The sequence below is a fragment of the Tursiops truncatus genome, chromosome 1, assembly GCF_011762595.2.
Source record: "Tursiops truncatus isolate mTurTru1 chromosome 1, mTurTru1.mat.Y, whole genome shotgun sequence".
Taxonomy (NCBI): Eukaryota; Metazoa; Chordata; class Mammalia; order Artiodactyla; family Delphinidae; genus Tursiops; species Tursiops truncatus.
This window is the reverse complement of record NC_047034.1, coordinates 99,227,491-99,243,998: the sequence shown is the minus strand read 5'-3', so window position 1 is coordinate 99,243,998 and position 16,508 is coordinate 99,227,491. Positions and strand designations below refer to the sequence as shown.

General features: G+C 34.5%; 1 long non-coding RNA gene across 1 annotated transcript in view; it reads right to left on the bottom strand.

Moving 5' to 3' along the window:
- Positions 1-843: 843 nt before the first annotated feature.
- The window catches only part of LOC141279758 (uncharacterized), a 40,494-nt gene continuing 24,829 nt past the window's right edge, over positions 844-16,508 (bottom strand). Inside the window, exon 3 of the long non-coding RNA XR_012334571.1 lies at positions 844-857. This is a non-coding gene — a long non-coding RNA (uncharacterized lncRNA). The remainder of the gene's footprint in view (positions 858-16,508) is intronic.

Sequence of the window (16,508 nt, the reverse complement as noted above, 5' to 3'; positions counted from 1 at the left end):
ATTCTCCATAACCAAGTTCATGTTTGTTGACTGCTCTTCATTGCCACGTACCTGCCCAAGTTCCAGATCTGTCTGCTCTAGACTTGTCAATGGTTTTCACTGGGTTTGGGCATATATTACCTGCTCAAATAGCTTCTAAGGTCCACTGGGAAAGGAATAAATCATTGTTGCTCTGTCAGCACAACCTCATAGAGGATAGCTCACGATTATGTCTCTGTTTTTTAAGAATATAGCTCTTGGGCTTCCCTGGTGGCATAGCGGTTGAGAGTCCGCCTGCCGATGCAGGGGACGCGGGTTCCTTCCCCGGTCTGGGAAGATCCCACATGCCGCGGAGCAGCTGGGACCTGAGCCATGGCCGCTGAGCTTGCGGGTCCGGAGCCTGTGCTCTGCAACGGGAGAGGCTACAACAGTAAGAGGCCCGCGTACCACAAAAAAAAAGAAAATAGCTCTTTTATTTATTTATTTATTTTTAATAAATAAATTTATTTTTGGCTGCATTGGGTGTTCATTGCTGCGAGCAGGCTTTCTCTAGTTGTGGCCAGCAGTGGCTACTCTTTGTTGCTGTGCGCGGGCTTCTCATCTTGGTGGCGTTTCTTGTGGAGCACTCGCTCTAGGTGCGCGGGCTTCAGTGGTTGTGGCTCGCGGGCTCTAGAGCGCAGGCTCGGTAGTTGCGGAGCACGGGTTTTGTTGCTCCGCGGCACGTGGGATCTTTCTGGGCCAGGGCTCGAACCCGTGTTCCCAGCATTGGCAGGCGGATTTTTAACCACTGCACTACCAGGGAAGTCCAAAATAGCTCTTTTAAAGAACACTTCTGTTACATATACCAGGGAGGTCCAATGTCTTTGAAATTTTTATTTCTGCAAAAAATAAAATCAAGGTGACTTAAAGCAATTAAAAACTCTTTCTGAAAACCCGCTCGTTTCTGTTTTGGTAATCCTTTCCTATATACTAGGCATCAGCAAACTTTTTCCGTAAAAGGTCAGTTTGTCAATAGTTTAGACTTTGCTGGCCATATGGCCTCTGTCACAACTATTCAACTCTGCCTTGGTCATGCAAAAGTAGCCATAAACAAATGGGCATGGCTGTGTTAAAAGGTGGGAAGGAAGAGAGTGAGAGAATAAGAGGAAGACTGAAAACTAAGGGGGTAGGTAAAGGGCCTTGCTTTGGGCTCTAATCTGGTAGAGTACACAATACAGCTGGGCGTTTGATCCCCAAGGGTGGTCCTTTCTTTCTGACTATATTTAAGGCAGTATCATGAAGTAGAAGAACAATGAGTGATAGGATTCAAATATCCATTTCTTATCATCAATTTCAATTAATGATCTGGCTGGTCAGAAAACAGAAAGTGTTTTCTGACCTACATAATGGGAATAATAGTAGCTGCATTACTGGTGTTTAATTAAACAAGGAAGCCAGGAGACTGAGGTGGCTCTAACGTCAGGGCAGCCTACCTAAGCAAACCAAAATCTAAGCTTGTACAGCCCTCAAGGTTACAAAATTGAAAACTAAACACAACCAATCACAAACTGGTAACGAGGCTTTAAGCTATAGCCAATTAAATAATTTCCTCTATTTGTTTCTGCACTTTTTCTATTTAAGTCTTCCCCTAGTTTCTAAGGGCTGGAGTGCCCCTAACCACTTCCAGTTTGGTGCCACCTGATCTGAATCAATTCTTGCTCAAATAAATTCTTAAAATGTTTAGTATGCTTCAGTTTATCTTTTAATAGTGGTTGTTTACAAAATACAGCACTTTGTAATTGTTGGGGAAAATGTATTTTTTCTCTACCCCTCTGGATTCTTTAGCTGGTCTAATAATTAAATTGACTTAAAACAGATTAACTGGAGAAAAAATTAGGTACTAACAGAGGCTCCACACAGATAATGAGACCCAAGGACAAGCAGGGCAGTGGAGGCTTAAATGCTGTCTTGAACTAAGAATTGGGATGGGGACCTGGGGCTTCAAAGGGGAAGAGGGTGATTCACAGGACAATAAGAAAAGCAAATGTTTGGTAATTAGATGTTTGTCCTGCCATTCAAAGAGGTCATTTAGATAAAAATTTATCTCTTAGTAATAGCTTTCTTTCGGACCACACCCTCTATCTTAATTCTTTTAGATATTTAAAGGAGAAGTAAAAGTTTTTCTTGAGTCTGCTGGATCTTGATTGCCTTCTGCTTAACATAGTCCACATGCCAAAGTGGCACACTTTGGGAGGCTCATTCTGAACCCCTTCATAATCTGTATAGAAAGTTTCAAATGCGAAACTTCTCGTTATTATCATTCAGATGTTTAAAATCTCCAATAAAATAATCAGCCTAATGAAAGCATTATCTTTTATGGCAAAGATACAATTTGGCCCATCCCTGAAATTTAAAGAACTTATTTGATGACATATTTACTAAAGCAAATATTCATAATGACTATGAATCTCATGGTACATTCTGTGAAGCCCTCCAGCAAATCTTCTTCACTAACTCAAAACTGATATTTGTAATGGCCCACTGTCTAGCCAACAGGAGTTTGTCATGTTATAGGTAAAATACTTTAAAGAATAGCCCTTTTTAAACTTAAACTTTTCTTCTGAATGTAAAATGTTTTCATTTGTATTAATTATATATTCTAGGAAAATAGAAGAAATACTTAAAGATGAAGTTTGAGACTATGTTTACAGTAATATCACACAGATAACAATTTTTAATACTTTGACATTCTTATTTTCTGTTCTTTTTCTGAGAATACACAGCCCCTTTAGATTTAATTGAGCTCATACTTACCACATCAAAACCCTGTGAAATTATCTTTCCTTTAACCAAAAAAAGGTAAGAATTTCCTGCATTTCATTAAATATAATGTGAAAAGAATTTATAAGCCTTTATAGTGTGCAATCACATAGATATGCCCTACTTTAATTAATTACCAATTTAGGATATTTAGATTATTTTCAATTTTTAAACATCACAAGTAATGTCATAATAAACTTCCTTTTATATATATTTTGCCTTTGTTTCTGATTACTTTCATAGAAAAAAAAGAGAGAATTAAAGTTTAAATATATGTATGTGCATTGCATCCAAAAAAGTTTTAATAATTTATATTTCTTTTTTTCAAAACCTGCCAACACAAGGTTTCATATTTTAATCAAATTAATAAGTATTATATCATCTTAATTTATATTCATTTTAGTACAGGTGTAGTTAAATTATTGTCATAAGTTGATTGGGCATTTGCAATTTTCCTGTGTAAATTTCTTCATTTCTATTGAGTTGTTCATGCTCTAAATTACTTTGAGAAAGCTGAGATTTTTTTTTAATTAATTACTTACCTGTCATATATTGCAAATATAATTTTGTATTCAATTTATTGAAACTAAATAAAATAACAGAAACAATTTACCCATTTTTTCCCACCCCCCACCTCTCACTTCTTGCAACCAACAATCTGTTCTCTGTATCTATGAGCTCTTTTGTTGTTGTTCTTGCTTTTTTGCTTGTTTTTTTCAGATTCTTCATACAAAAGAGATCATGAGGTATTTGTCTTTCTCTGTCTGACTTATTTCATTTAGCATAAAGTCCTTGAGGTAAGATTTCATTCTTTTTTATGGTTGAATAATATTCCATTATATATATGTGTGTGTGTGTGTGTGTGTGTGTGTGTGTGTGTGTATGTATATATGTGTGTGTATGCGCATATATATATATATATATATATATATATATATATTGCTGGATTGTATGGTAGTTTTATTTTTAATTTTTAAAGAAATCTCCATACTGTTTTTCATAGTGGTTGTACCAATTTACATTCCTACCAACAGTGCACAAGTGTTCCCTTTTCTCCACGTCCTCATCAACACTTGTTATTTCTGGTCTTTTTGATAATAACCATTCTAACAGGTGCCAGGTGATATCTCATTGTGGTTTTCATTTCCATTTCTCTATGATTGGTATTGTTTAGCATCTTTTTATGTACATGTTGGCCATCTGCAAGTCTTTAGAGAAATGTCCATTCAGATTTCTGCCCATTTTTTAATGGGATTTCTTTTTTTTTTTTAACTATTGAGTTGTATATGTACAACTTTATTCTGCACAGCAAAAGAAACCATCAACAAAATGAAAAGGCAACCTACTGAATGGGAGGAAATAATTTTTAATTATTTTTTAATTATTATTTTAATATTTAATTATTTCCTCCCATTCAGTAGGTGTGACTTTTCATTTTGTTGATGGTTTCTTTTACTGTGCAGAAGTCTTTTAGTTTAATATAGTTCCATGTGTTTATTTTTGCTTTCATTGTTTTTGCTTTTGGTGTCAGATTCATAAAATCATTGCCAAAACCTATGTCAAGGTGTTTACCACCTATGTTCTCTTCTAGGAGTTTTATGATTTCCAGCCTTACTTTCAATTTTTTAATATGTTTTGAGTTAATTTTTGTGTAAGATGTAAGACGGTGATCTAGTTTTTTTGTTGTTTTTTTTTTTTGCATGTGGCTGTCCAATTTTCCCAGTGCCATTTGTTGAAGAGATTCTCCTTTCCCCATTGTATATCCTTGGTTCCTTCATCGTAAATTAATTGACTACATATATATGAGTTTATTTCTGAGGTCTCTGTTCCATTCCATTGATTTATGAGTCTGTATTTATGCCAATACCATACTGTTTTAATTACCATAGCTTTGTAATAAAGTTCAAAATCAGGGACTGTGATGCTGCCAACTTTGTTCTCTCTCAAGATTTCTTTGACTATTCTGTGTCTTTTTTTTTTTTTTTTTTTTGCAGTACGCGGGCCTCTCACTGTTGTGGCCTGTCCTGTTGCAGAGCACAGGCTCCGGACACGCAGGCTCAGTGGCCATGGCTCATGGGCCTAGCCGCTCTGCGGCATGTGAGATCTTCCCGGACCGAGGCACAAACCTGTGTCCCCTGCATCAGCAGGCGGACTCTCATCCACTGCACCACCAGGGAAGCCCTATTCAGTGTCTTGTGGTTCCATACAAACTTTAGGATTGCTTGCTCCATTTCTGCAGTAAATGTCATTGGAATTTTGATAGGGATTGCATTGAATCTATAGACTGCTTTTTGTAGTATGGACATTTTCACAATATTAATTTTTCCCATGAGCATAGAGTATCTTTCCATTTATTTTTATCTTCTTCTATTTATTTCATCAGTGTCTTATAGTTTTCAGTGTACAGGCCTTTCACCTCCTTGGTTAAATTTATTACTAGATATGTTATTCTTTTTGATGCAATTGTAAGTGGGATTTTTTTCTTAATTTCTGTTTCTGTTACTTTGGTATTAGTGTATAGAAACTTAGATTTTTGTATATTGATTTTGCATCTTGAAATTTTACTGAATTCATTTACTAATTTTAACAGCTTTTGGAGGAGTCTTAGGGCTTTATATATATGATATTATGCCATCTGCCAATAGAGACTATTTAACTTCTTCCTTTCCAACTTGGATTCTTTTTATTGCTTTTTCTTATCTAATTGTTCGGCTAGGATTTCCAATGCTATGTTGAATAAAAGTGGCAAGAATGGGCATCCTTGTCTTGTTCCTGATCTTGGAGGAAAAGCTTTCAGATTTTCACATTTGAGTTTGATGTTAGCTGTGGGATTGTTATATGTGACCTTTATTATGTTGAAGTATGTTCTTTGTGAATTCACCTTGTTGTGAGTTTTTATCATAAATGGATACTGAATTTTGTCAAGTACTTTTTCTGCATCTATTGAGATGATTGCATGGTTTTTATCCTTCATTTTGTTAGTGTGGTGTATCACATTGATTGATTTGCAGATGTTGAGCTATCCTTGCACCGCTGGAACAGACCAGTTCCACTGATCATGGTATATGATCCTTTAATGTATTGTTGAATTTAGTTTGCTAATATTTTGTTGAGGATTTTTGCAACTATGTTCATCAGGGATATTGGCCTGTAATTTTCTTTTCTTGTGGCACCCTCATCTGGTTTTGGTATAAGGGTAATGCTGGCTTCATAAAATTAATCTGCAAGTATTCCTTCCTCTTCTGTTTTTTGGAGGAGTTTGAGAAGGATTGGTATTAAGTTTTTGAATGTTTGGTAGAATTTACTAATTAAGCCATTCGGTCCTGGACTTTTGGTTGTTGGAAAGTTTTTGGTTACTAATTTAATCTCCTTGCTAGTAATCAGTCTGTTCAGATTTTTTATTTCATCATGATTCAGTCTTGGCAGGTTATATGTTTCTAGGAATTTATCCATTTCTTTTAACTTGTCCAATTTTTTGACATATAATTGGTCATGGTAGTCTCTTATGATCCTTCGTAATTCTGTGGTATTAGTTGTAACATCTCCTCTTTCATTTCTTACTTTACTTGCTTTAGTCATCTCTTTTTTTTTTCTGTGATCCTAGCTAAAGGGTTGCCAATTTTGTTTATCTTTTTAAAGAACCAGCTCTTAATTTCATTGATCTTTTCTACTGTCTTTTGAGTCTCTATTTCAGCTATTCCTGCTCTAACCTTTGTTATTTCCCTCCTTCTACTAACTTTGGGCTTTGTTTATTCATCTTTATCCAGCTCCTTGAGGTGTAAATTTAGGTTGTTTGAGACTTTTCTTGTTTCTTGAGTTAGACATTTATTGCTATGAACTTCCCTCTTAGAACTTCTTTTGCTGCATCTCATACATTTTAGTATGTTACATTTCCATTTTTCTTTGTCTCAAGATATTTTTTGATTTCTTCTTTGACTCATTGGTTATTCAGTAGCATGTTGTTTAATCTTCATATACTTGTGAAGTTTACAGTTTTTTTCATGTAATTAATTTCTAGTTTCATACCTTTGGGGTTGGAAAAGATGCTTACATTGATTTCAATCCTCTTAAATTTACTAATACTTATTTTGCGGCCTAACATATGATCTATATTGGAAAATGTTCCCTATCACTTGAGAAAAATGTGTGTTTTGTTGCTTTTAGTTGGAATGTCCTGTAAATATCTGTTAAGTTCATCTGGTCTTACATGTTGTTTATTAAGACTAATGTTTCCTTATTGACTTTTGTCCTGGATGGTCTATCCATTGATGTAAGTGGACTTAAAGTACTAAACTCCCCTACTATTATTGTTTTACTGTCTATTTATCCCTTTAAGTATATTAATATTTGCTTTATGTATTTAGGTGCACCTATGTTGGGTGTATAAATATTTATAAATGTTAGAGCTTGTTGTTGGTTGACCCATTTAACATTATGTGACAGCCTCCTTTGTCTCTTATCACAGTCTTTGTTTTAAAGTCTACATTGTCTAATATAAGTATAGCTACCCCAGTTTTCTTTTGGTTTCCATTTGCATAGGATATCTTTATCCATCCCTTCACTTTCAGTCTGTGTGTGTCTTTACATCTAAAGTGTGTCTCTTTCTGAAGCATATAGATGCATATTTTTTTAATCCACTCAACCACTCTATGTTTTTAATTGGAGAATTTAGTCCATTTACATTTTAAATAATTATTGATAGGTATGTGCTTATTGCCATTTTGTTAAATATTTTCTAGCTACTTCTACAGCTTCTCTTTGTTCCTTTTTTTCTTCTCTTGCTCTGTTCCTTTGTGGTTTGATGACTTTCTTTTGTGGTATGCTTATATCCTTTTATCTTTATCTTTTGTGTATTTCCTATAAGCTTTTGCTTTTTTGTTACCCTGAGGCTTACATATAACAACTTATATCTCTAACAGTCTATTTTAAGTTGATAACAATTTAAGTTTGATCCCATTCTAAAGCTCAAAATTTTTACTCTCCCCTCCCACCCACATTTTATGTTTTGATGTCACATTTTACATTTGGATATCCCTTAACTAATTATTGTAGTCACAGTTATTTTTACTACTTTTGCCTTTCCACCTTCATACTAGCTTTACAAGAAATTCATCTACTATGTTTACTATATATTTACTTTTCTAGTCAGATTTATTCTTTCATATTTGTTCTTTTTACTAATTAGTTCCCTTTTCAGCTTAAAAATAAAATCACTTTAACATTTCTCGTAAGACCAGTTTAGTGGTGCTGAACTCCTTTAGCTTTTGCTTGTCTGGAAAACTCTTTTATCTCTCCTTCAATTCTGAATGATAACTTTGTCATATAGAGTATTCTTGACTGGAATGTTTGGAAGTTGGCTTTTCTTGCTGCTTTTAATATTCTCTCCTGTTTTTACCTTTTGACATTTTAATTGTAATGTGTTTTGGCGTGGATCTCTTTGGGCTTATCTTATCTGGAACTCTCTGGGCTTCCTGGATCTGGATGTCTGTTTCTTCCTACAACTTAGAAAAGTTTTCAGCCATTATTTCTTCAAATAAGATTTCTGCCCCTTTCTCTCTCTCTTCTCCTTCTGGGAGCCCTATAATGTAAATGTTAGTCATTTAATGTTGCCCCATAAACCCCTTAAGCTACCTTCATATTTTTTTCATTCTTTTTCCTTTTTGCTGCTCTGATGGTTGAGTTCCACTGCCTTGTCTTGGAGTTGATTGATCCTTTTTCCTACTTCATCTAGTCTATTATTGAACCCATCTAATGTGCTTTTCAGTTCAGTTATTGTATTCTTCAGCTCTGTGACTTATATTTGGTACTTTCTTATATTCTCCATCTCTTTGTTGAAGTTCTCACTGTGTTCATCTATTCTTCTCCCCAGTTCAATGAGCATCTTTATGACCATTACTTTGAAGTCTTTATCAGGTAAATTACTTATCTCCATTTTATTAAGGTTGTTTCTGAGATTTTATATTGTTCTTTCATTTGGAACATATTCCTGTTTCTTCATTTCACTTGACTCATTTTAGTTTCTATATAGTAGCTGAAACAATCAGCTCTCCTAGTCTTGAAAGAGTGATCTCATGTAGGATGTGAAACTTTTCATTCAGCCCTGCCCTAGCTCTTGGTCATTCCTCAAACCTCTGTGCTTGTCCGAGCAGCCTGTTATATTTTTAACAGCTCACAAATGTATTTTTATTTGACATTTGCCTTTTAATTTTATTTCTATAATTTAACATATTAACACTTTATTTTTATATAATTTGTATAATCAAATCAATCACTCTTTGTCTTTATAGTTTCTATCTATATTTTTATGCTTAAGTATATCCTTCTCAACCAGATTTCAAATTAATTTTTAATCAATTTCTTTTCTTTCTTTCTTTCTTTTTTTTTTTCTTTTGCAGTATGCGGGCCTCTCACTGTTGTGGCCTCTCCCGTTGCAGAGCACAAGCTCTGGACGCACAGGCTCAGTGGCCATGGCTCATGGGCCCAGCCACTCCACGGCATGTGGGATCCTCCCGGACCGGGGCACGAACCCGTGTCCCCTGTATCGGCAGGTGGACTCTCAACCACTGCGCCACTAGGGAAGCCCTCTTTCTTTCTTTTTAAATTTCTCTATAGGAATTTAATTTTTTAGTTATAAAATAAATTTCCCCAAACTATTGAAATCTTACCTTTATTCATATATATACATGCACAAGTAAAAACACAAATATATAGGGTTGTATATCAGGGCTTTCTCATAGTTGGCCAATCCTTGTATGACAATCACTTTGTTTTAATTACTGTAGTTTTGGATACAACTTAAATTTATCTGATAGTACAAGTCACTCCTTGTTAATCTTTCTGAAAATTTTTGTGGTTGTTATTATGCAACTATAAATGGTGCCTCATCTTGGGGCTAGTTACAGCCAAAAATCATTATCACCCTTAGGTCTGAAGGTGCAGAGAGAGCTGTGTCAAGATCTACTTGACATTAGAGGGCTTATCCAAATCCCAGTGCTCTGGATCAAGGAGGCATGGGTTAGAATAAATACTACTCCCCACCAATAACCTACCTCTTGCCCTTTATCTATTGCCAGGCAAACTCAACCCAAAACCAGAAGGTAAGAGAGGCCTGTGATGCACTCTTTCTAGATCAGACTTACAGGATACAGAGCAGGGTGGAAAAGAGTCAGGGGGATAAAATGGAAGGCATCCAGCACCTAATCACCTCATTTAGTTACAAAAGCAATGTCCCACAAATTCTTAATGGGATTGAATGACATTTATGACTAAATTTTCTGAAAATTGACATAGTTATAATTCTGAACTTTCAAATCCGAGAATATGGCATGCATTTTCTTTTAGTAAAGTCTTCCTTTTAGTCCTTGAAAAACATCCTACTATGTATTAAATTTACTATTTTATTTTCTTCCTTCCTTCCCTTCCTTCTTTTTATTCTTTTACACTACCTTTCAAGACTCCATTTATTTATTTATTTATTTATTTATTTATTTATTTATTTATTCCCTTTGACTTCTATTCCCCATTCTTATTTCCTCCCTTGCCTCAAATGGAACAATTTTCATTGGTTTTTATATTGTTTCAAGTCTTCCTCTGGGTTTCTGTTTAATGTGTATTTGTTTGTGTACATGAATTGCTAATTTACACATGCCATTGTGTGTTGTAGATTCTATTGTTTCTTGCCTTTTTTTATTCCACCCAAGGTTTTTAAATTTTAGCCATGTTGCTCTAAGTATACATCTACATGTTGTTCATTAATCCTAACTGGTATGGATTTCCATAGCATGCAATCACAATATTTATATATCCATTCCTCCAGCAAAGACTTACTGGATTGCCTCCAACTACCTGTCACCACAAACAATGCTTCGAGGAATGTCTTCATTCATTTCCAATTATGGTTTTATAAGGAGAGGAATCACTTGTCATATGGCATGCCTCTATTTAATTTGGTTAGGTATTGCCAGTTTGCTACAGGTTGTCTGTGTTATTCTATATTCTAACCAGCAGTTCCTGAGCATTCCTACATTCCCTCCACCTACCAACACTTAGCAGTATCAGCTAATATTTTATCTATCTGACAGATCTTCAGGGATATGTCATTGTTATTTTACTTTACATTCATCTAATTACTAATGATTTTGAGCATCTCTTTGTAAGTGTTTTAGTCCCTTAGGTTCTCTCTTTGATGAACTGCCTCTACATATATTCCTGGATCATTTTTCTATTGGGGTTCATATCTGCTTCTTATTTGTTCATATGCAGCTCATGTATATTCTAGATATTGGTCCCAATGGTATCCAACATTGAATAAAAATCTTTAGTGTGATGCAGTCAGGTTCAGCAGTTTTCCACCCCATGATTCTGGAGTGTTGTTGTATTTTTCCACAATTAGGATACTAAGATATTCTTCTGTGTTATTTTCTATTAGCTTTATGGTTTTACCTTCACATTTAGATATTTTACCCATCTGAAATCCTTCTCTATACATCATATTTTATTTTTCTTTATATAGTAAGACATTTTTCCCAATACTATCTACTAAACAATCTGTCTCTTTTCTATTAATACCTTGGGCTCCCTCTATTGTATATTAATTTTCCACATAAACATGAGTCTGCTTCTGAGATCTCTAGACTATTCTATTTGTCTAATTTTTTTGGCAACAGATTTTATAACTATAGTTTTATAATGATTCTTTCATACAAATTTTAAAATAAGTTTAATGAGTTTCTTTCTTGTTAAATTTATTCAAGAACTTATGTAGATTTTGTATTTCTAAAGTGACTAGTGCTTCATTTATATTGCACTGTGATTATTGATAATATGTATATATATAGTTAATTTTTCTATACTTTATTTGCATTTCACTTTTTTATTGAATTCTATTTTTTATTTGTTTTTATGTTGATTTTATTGGATTTCCCAAATAGAAAATTCACACATTATGTAAATCTCTTATAATACTTATTTATCTGAATTCTTTTTCTTTATATGTTGCATTGGCTAGAACTTCTTGAAGAATGTTGAATAATGGCAATGGTATCAGACATCTTTGCTGTATTTAATGGGAATGGTTCATGAATTTTCCATTAACTATGATAGTTATGCCCTACCATATTAAAAGATTATTCTACTATTATTAATTTATGAACAGATTGCATAATAACTAGTTTGAATACTATCAAATGCTTATTTATCATTTAAGGATCAAATTTCTCATTTCATTTTTTAATCTGATTGCTAGTCTAATACATGTTTTAAATAAATCATTAAAGCATATTGATTTTGCCTGTGATTACAGTTTTGACTGGATCTCTCATGTTTTGATATGTGCTGTTCTGACTTTCCGTAGCTTCTTATCATTGAAACTGCAGTTTTTGAATCCTGCTTTAATCCAACAATTATTTAGGAAAATTCTCGTGGTTGTTTAATTCCCAAACAGCTGGAATAAGGGAGTTTTTAAATATATTTTCTTGTACTGTGATCAAACAATGAATCCTGCACACTTTTTGCTCCATTGCATTTATTTACAGAGATTTTTAATCTAATATACTTTGAAATTTTTAAAAATATTTATTGCTTAAATGAATAAAATATATTATCTCTGATTTAGGAAACAGGGTAATAGTTAAATGTGTTAAATCTGTTTTGAAACCATTTAAATCTTTTACAACCTTATTTGTTTTTGCTGTTAATCTTTGAAATATAGAGGGATATTTCTGTCAGCTTTAAGGCATTGATAACTTTTTCAATTTGAAATTAGCCTCTTTACTCCATTTAAAGCTCTTTTGCACTAAAATCTACTTTAATAATAGTGTTTCTCTCTTTACTTCCATTTTTTTTCATTTGCTTTAAATATTTTTGCCTATCCTGTGACTTTTAATTGCTCTGAGTTATTTGAGGTAGAGGGAATGGTTGCTTTTGTAGACAGCATAGAATTGGGTTTGATTTTTGGTTCTATTTAATTCGTTTACTCAATGTGAGTCATTTTTTTAAATAGGGGAATTTAACTTAATTATATTTATTATCATAATTAACCTGGCTAGTCTTAATTAAGCCACCAAGTTTATATTTTGTAACTTTTATGATTCATTGTTCTAGCCTCTGTATTCTATTGTTATTTTTAAATTTTCTATTTTTTTCTTTAGGTATATTAAAAACATTCTATAAAATGAAGAGAACATAAACACTTAAGTCTTAAATCAGTTGTAAGGTTTCACTTACTTACCATGTAAAAGCATGTTGAAAAATACCTGATGCATTAAAATGCTCAGGAAGTCTTTGTTATTATTTTTGTCACTCGGCATCATCACCGTTATCATTATTCTGGCTTTTAGAATTATCAAAGAAAATTCAGGGACCCCTTGACTTTTATTCCTTTCTAAGTATCCATCAGGATGATTATGAAAATTATTTGTGAATCTTTGAAGTTCATAAATTTCCCAATAATGTATCTAGCTGTTCTCTTCTAATTAGTTTTGCTGAGCACATGGTAAGGTCTTTGAATCCACTAGTTTCCTTCTGAAATCTCAAGTAGCTACTTCTATTTTGCAATCAAGAAATAACATGATTGTTGCTTCTTTTTGTCTTGTTTTTCTCTTTTTCAGGAACATAAAATATCTATGTATTGGATTTCCTCACTGAATTTCACAAGTTTGCTCTTTTTTTCCATCTCTTCTTAGTTTTGTAAACTCTCCTCAATTTCCTTCCATATATGACTTGATTTTCTTCAGTGTTGATTTTGCCTGTTTCTAGTGCATGTTTTGACTCTCCTATTACAGACCTATTATATTATTTCCTCATCTTGTTATTTGTGTACATAAGACAGTTCTTATCCTCTCTCTTTTGTGTCTCTCATTTCATCTTTCATCTCTTCCTAAAGTCCATGTATTCAGGAATTTGATGGGGTGCACAAAGTAGATGTTATAAATTTACTTCTGTATTGTTTCAAAAAATTGTTTTAAAATGATGTTTCTCTACTCTAAAGTACCCTAGTTTCCTTGTTCTTTTATGTTGAAAAATCTTTTTTGCTGTTCCTTGTTATTATTTATCTTCGAATGAAAATTTGGATCTCCTGACCTCATATTTGCTTAGGAGCAGAGAGTGTATTACCTCCCAACCTCTATTTTATCTTCATGATGAGAAACCTTTTTCCAGTCCTCATGCTAGAGGGCAGATAGATGTACAAGATCCAACCAAATGAGGAATGGGGAAAAAGAGTCCAAGCCCTGGGAAGTTCATGCCATGGTCTCCAACCATATGTTGAGGGGAGTGGCCACAGCTATCCTTAGCTTTCTGTTGCCCTGCTCTCCACACTGTTTACCTTGTGTCACTGTCCAGGCCTCCTTTCTGGTGCTACCCCCTGGTCAGGGAAAATAACCACTGGTATTCAGATAGAATTCTGCTTTACTACTGTATTGTCTACAGTGTGTCCATTTGCATAAACCTCACAACCTCCCAGGGCAGACACAACTCAATGTATCAGCCTTCAAAGAAAAAGAAATTCTAAGGAGAATGCTTCCATCTGTCCCACGGCCCACTGCATTTAATAGGTGTCAATTGGACTCTACCAGGTACTTTACTCTTTTCCAGATACTTTAACACTTTACTGCTATGTTAGGGAAGAGAACGTATACCAAGCTGCAATGACTTTTTTCGATTTTTTTCCACCTATATTAGAGTTAATTCAGTCAAAGTGGCAGTCAGGGAAATGGTAATACTCCCAAATTTCCCATTTTGATGCAGATTTCCCCTGTTTTTTAATTTGTTTATTGTATTTTATTTTTTGGTCATTTCAACTTCTTAGGTGGAACTGTGAGGGCAGTTAGAGGAGAAAGTTCCATGTGTGTCCTCAAGTTGTTAGAGAGTCTGAAAGTAAGAGAAGCCAATGTATTTCTGTCCATATTACAAAAGTCTGTGAATCCTACTATTACCAGAATGTATGCTCTTGAACCTATACTTAGATTCATACTATCACTGATGTTCAGAATATAAAAGGTGGCACCATCTTTAAAAAATATTCAGAAAACTTCAAAATAAATTTCAGAAAAGGGCATAGCAGTCACTTCATCTGGCATTGGAGAGTTTACCTTGCAATCATGACAAACAAGCCTGGGAATTCATGGGAAGTTTCAGGGGGTTCATGGGAAGATATCTGAGGGTACTGCAGCATTTTGCACAGAATTAGAAAATGGCCCAAGAGGGCCAGATGGCAGTCAATACTAGCTCTGCTGTGTCAGTCGGTAAAGATATCAACATGAGGCTTTTTGCCAGCATGTGGAGGCCACCATGCACTTCTCAAGATTGTAATCATCACACAGATGGTATTCCCAGAAGCTACAGGCTGAATATGCTGCATAGCTCCTTGAGAGAGAAATCTTCCATCAACTTTGAAAGGGGCATTAGAAGCCTCTTTGTTAAGAAACTAGATTCTACCACAAAAAGCTGCACCCAAGGCATTTACAACCATTAGAACAGCCTGGCTACAGGAATTTGTGAACAGATATTCTGAGGTACTCTCCATGGGTCCATCCTAAAACCATTCACTTTAAGATTCTTTATGCTCTAAGGAAATTTTTTTATTGTTTAAGTATATAATCCAAAAAGAGGTTCTTGAGACAATTACAAACAGATCCTTTGAAAGAAACATATTTTGACTACATTAGGCAAAGAAATGAGGTCACATATTCAAGACTTAAAAAGATTAGCAACCCTTCCCAATAGTGCCTAGTCCATACGCAGGAAGCAATTTTCTCATCTGGCAGAAGCTGACCTAACTATTTTGGACAGGTATAGCAGTTGGTCAAAATGCTGAATTGTTGGTGCCCAACAATTCTTTGGCTTCATCCTCTGCAAAAGGCTCTAGAATTGTGAAGGGAACAAGCTGAATGATATATGACAATCTTATAAATAGATCCATAACTCTAAAATATATCCAAGGCTGAATATCTCAAATGGCCCATCTCCCATTAGTCAATTGCTTCAGCACCTCAGGTGTATGGCAGCCTCACATGTCTTTCAGCATCATCTATTATTTCATTTCTCACTGATGTTAAATTACCTTTGCAGAATTCAACTCATGAACATTCTAGTTTATTTTCAAGTGGAATGTGTTTTCTGGATGTGGTATTAAATGCGAATTGTACTTTAAACTTTCATAATTTGTTGTATTCAACAAGTCTAATAAGTGGTGAAATAGTATGTGAAGACCTTGACCAATTCTGCTGCTTGGGTGTCCAAAAAAATCAAAATAATACAACCTCAAAGCCTTAGCTGAACTGTTGGCTCCCTCATAGGGAAGGGAGTGATCCTTTTGCGTCCTGTCATGAAACAGGCTGCCACATACACCCCGCTCCCAAGCTAAGGGGAGAATGCAGACATAAGGCTCCTCCAGTTACATTCCTTGTTAGTGTTGTTTTTTGTTAGATTGGTGTTTTTTGACGTTTAATTGACATATAGCATTATTTCGTTTCAGGTGTACAACATAATCATATTTGTGTACACTGCAAAATGATCACCACAGTAAGTCTAGTCACCATCTGTCACCCTACCTAGTTATTAATCCCATTAGTTATTATTGGTCTCTCTTCAGTTATCTGCTGATACATCCAGAGGCGACTAAAAGCAAGGAAACACATTCTCCTTTCTGGACAGGCTGCCTTTCTTATGTTAACAGAGACCTTTAATATTACTATGAACATTATCTCATTTAATCCTTACAGAAATTCAGA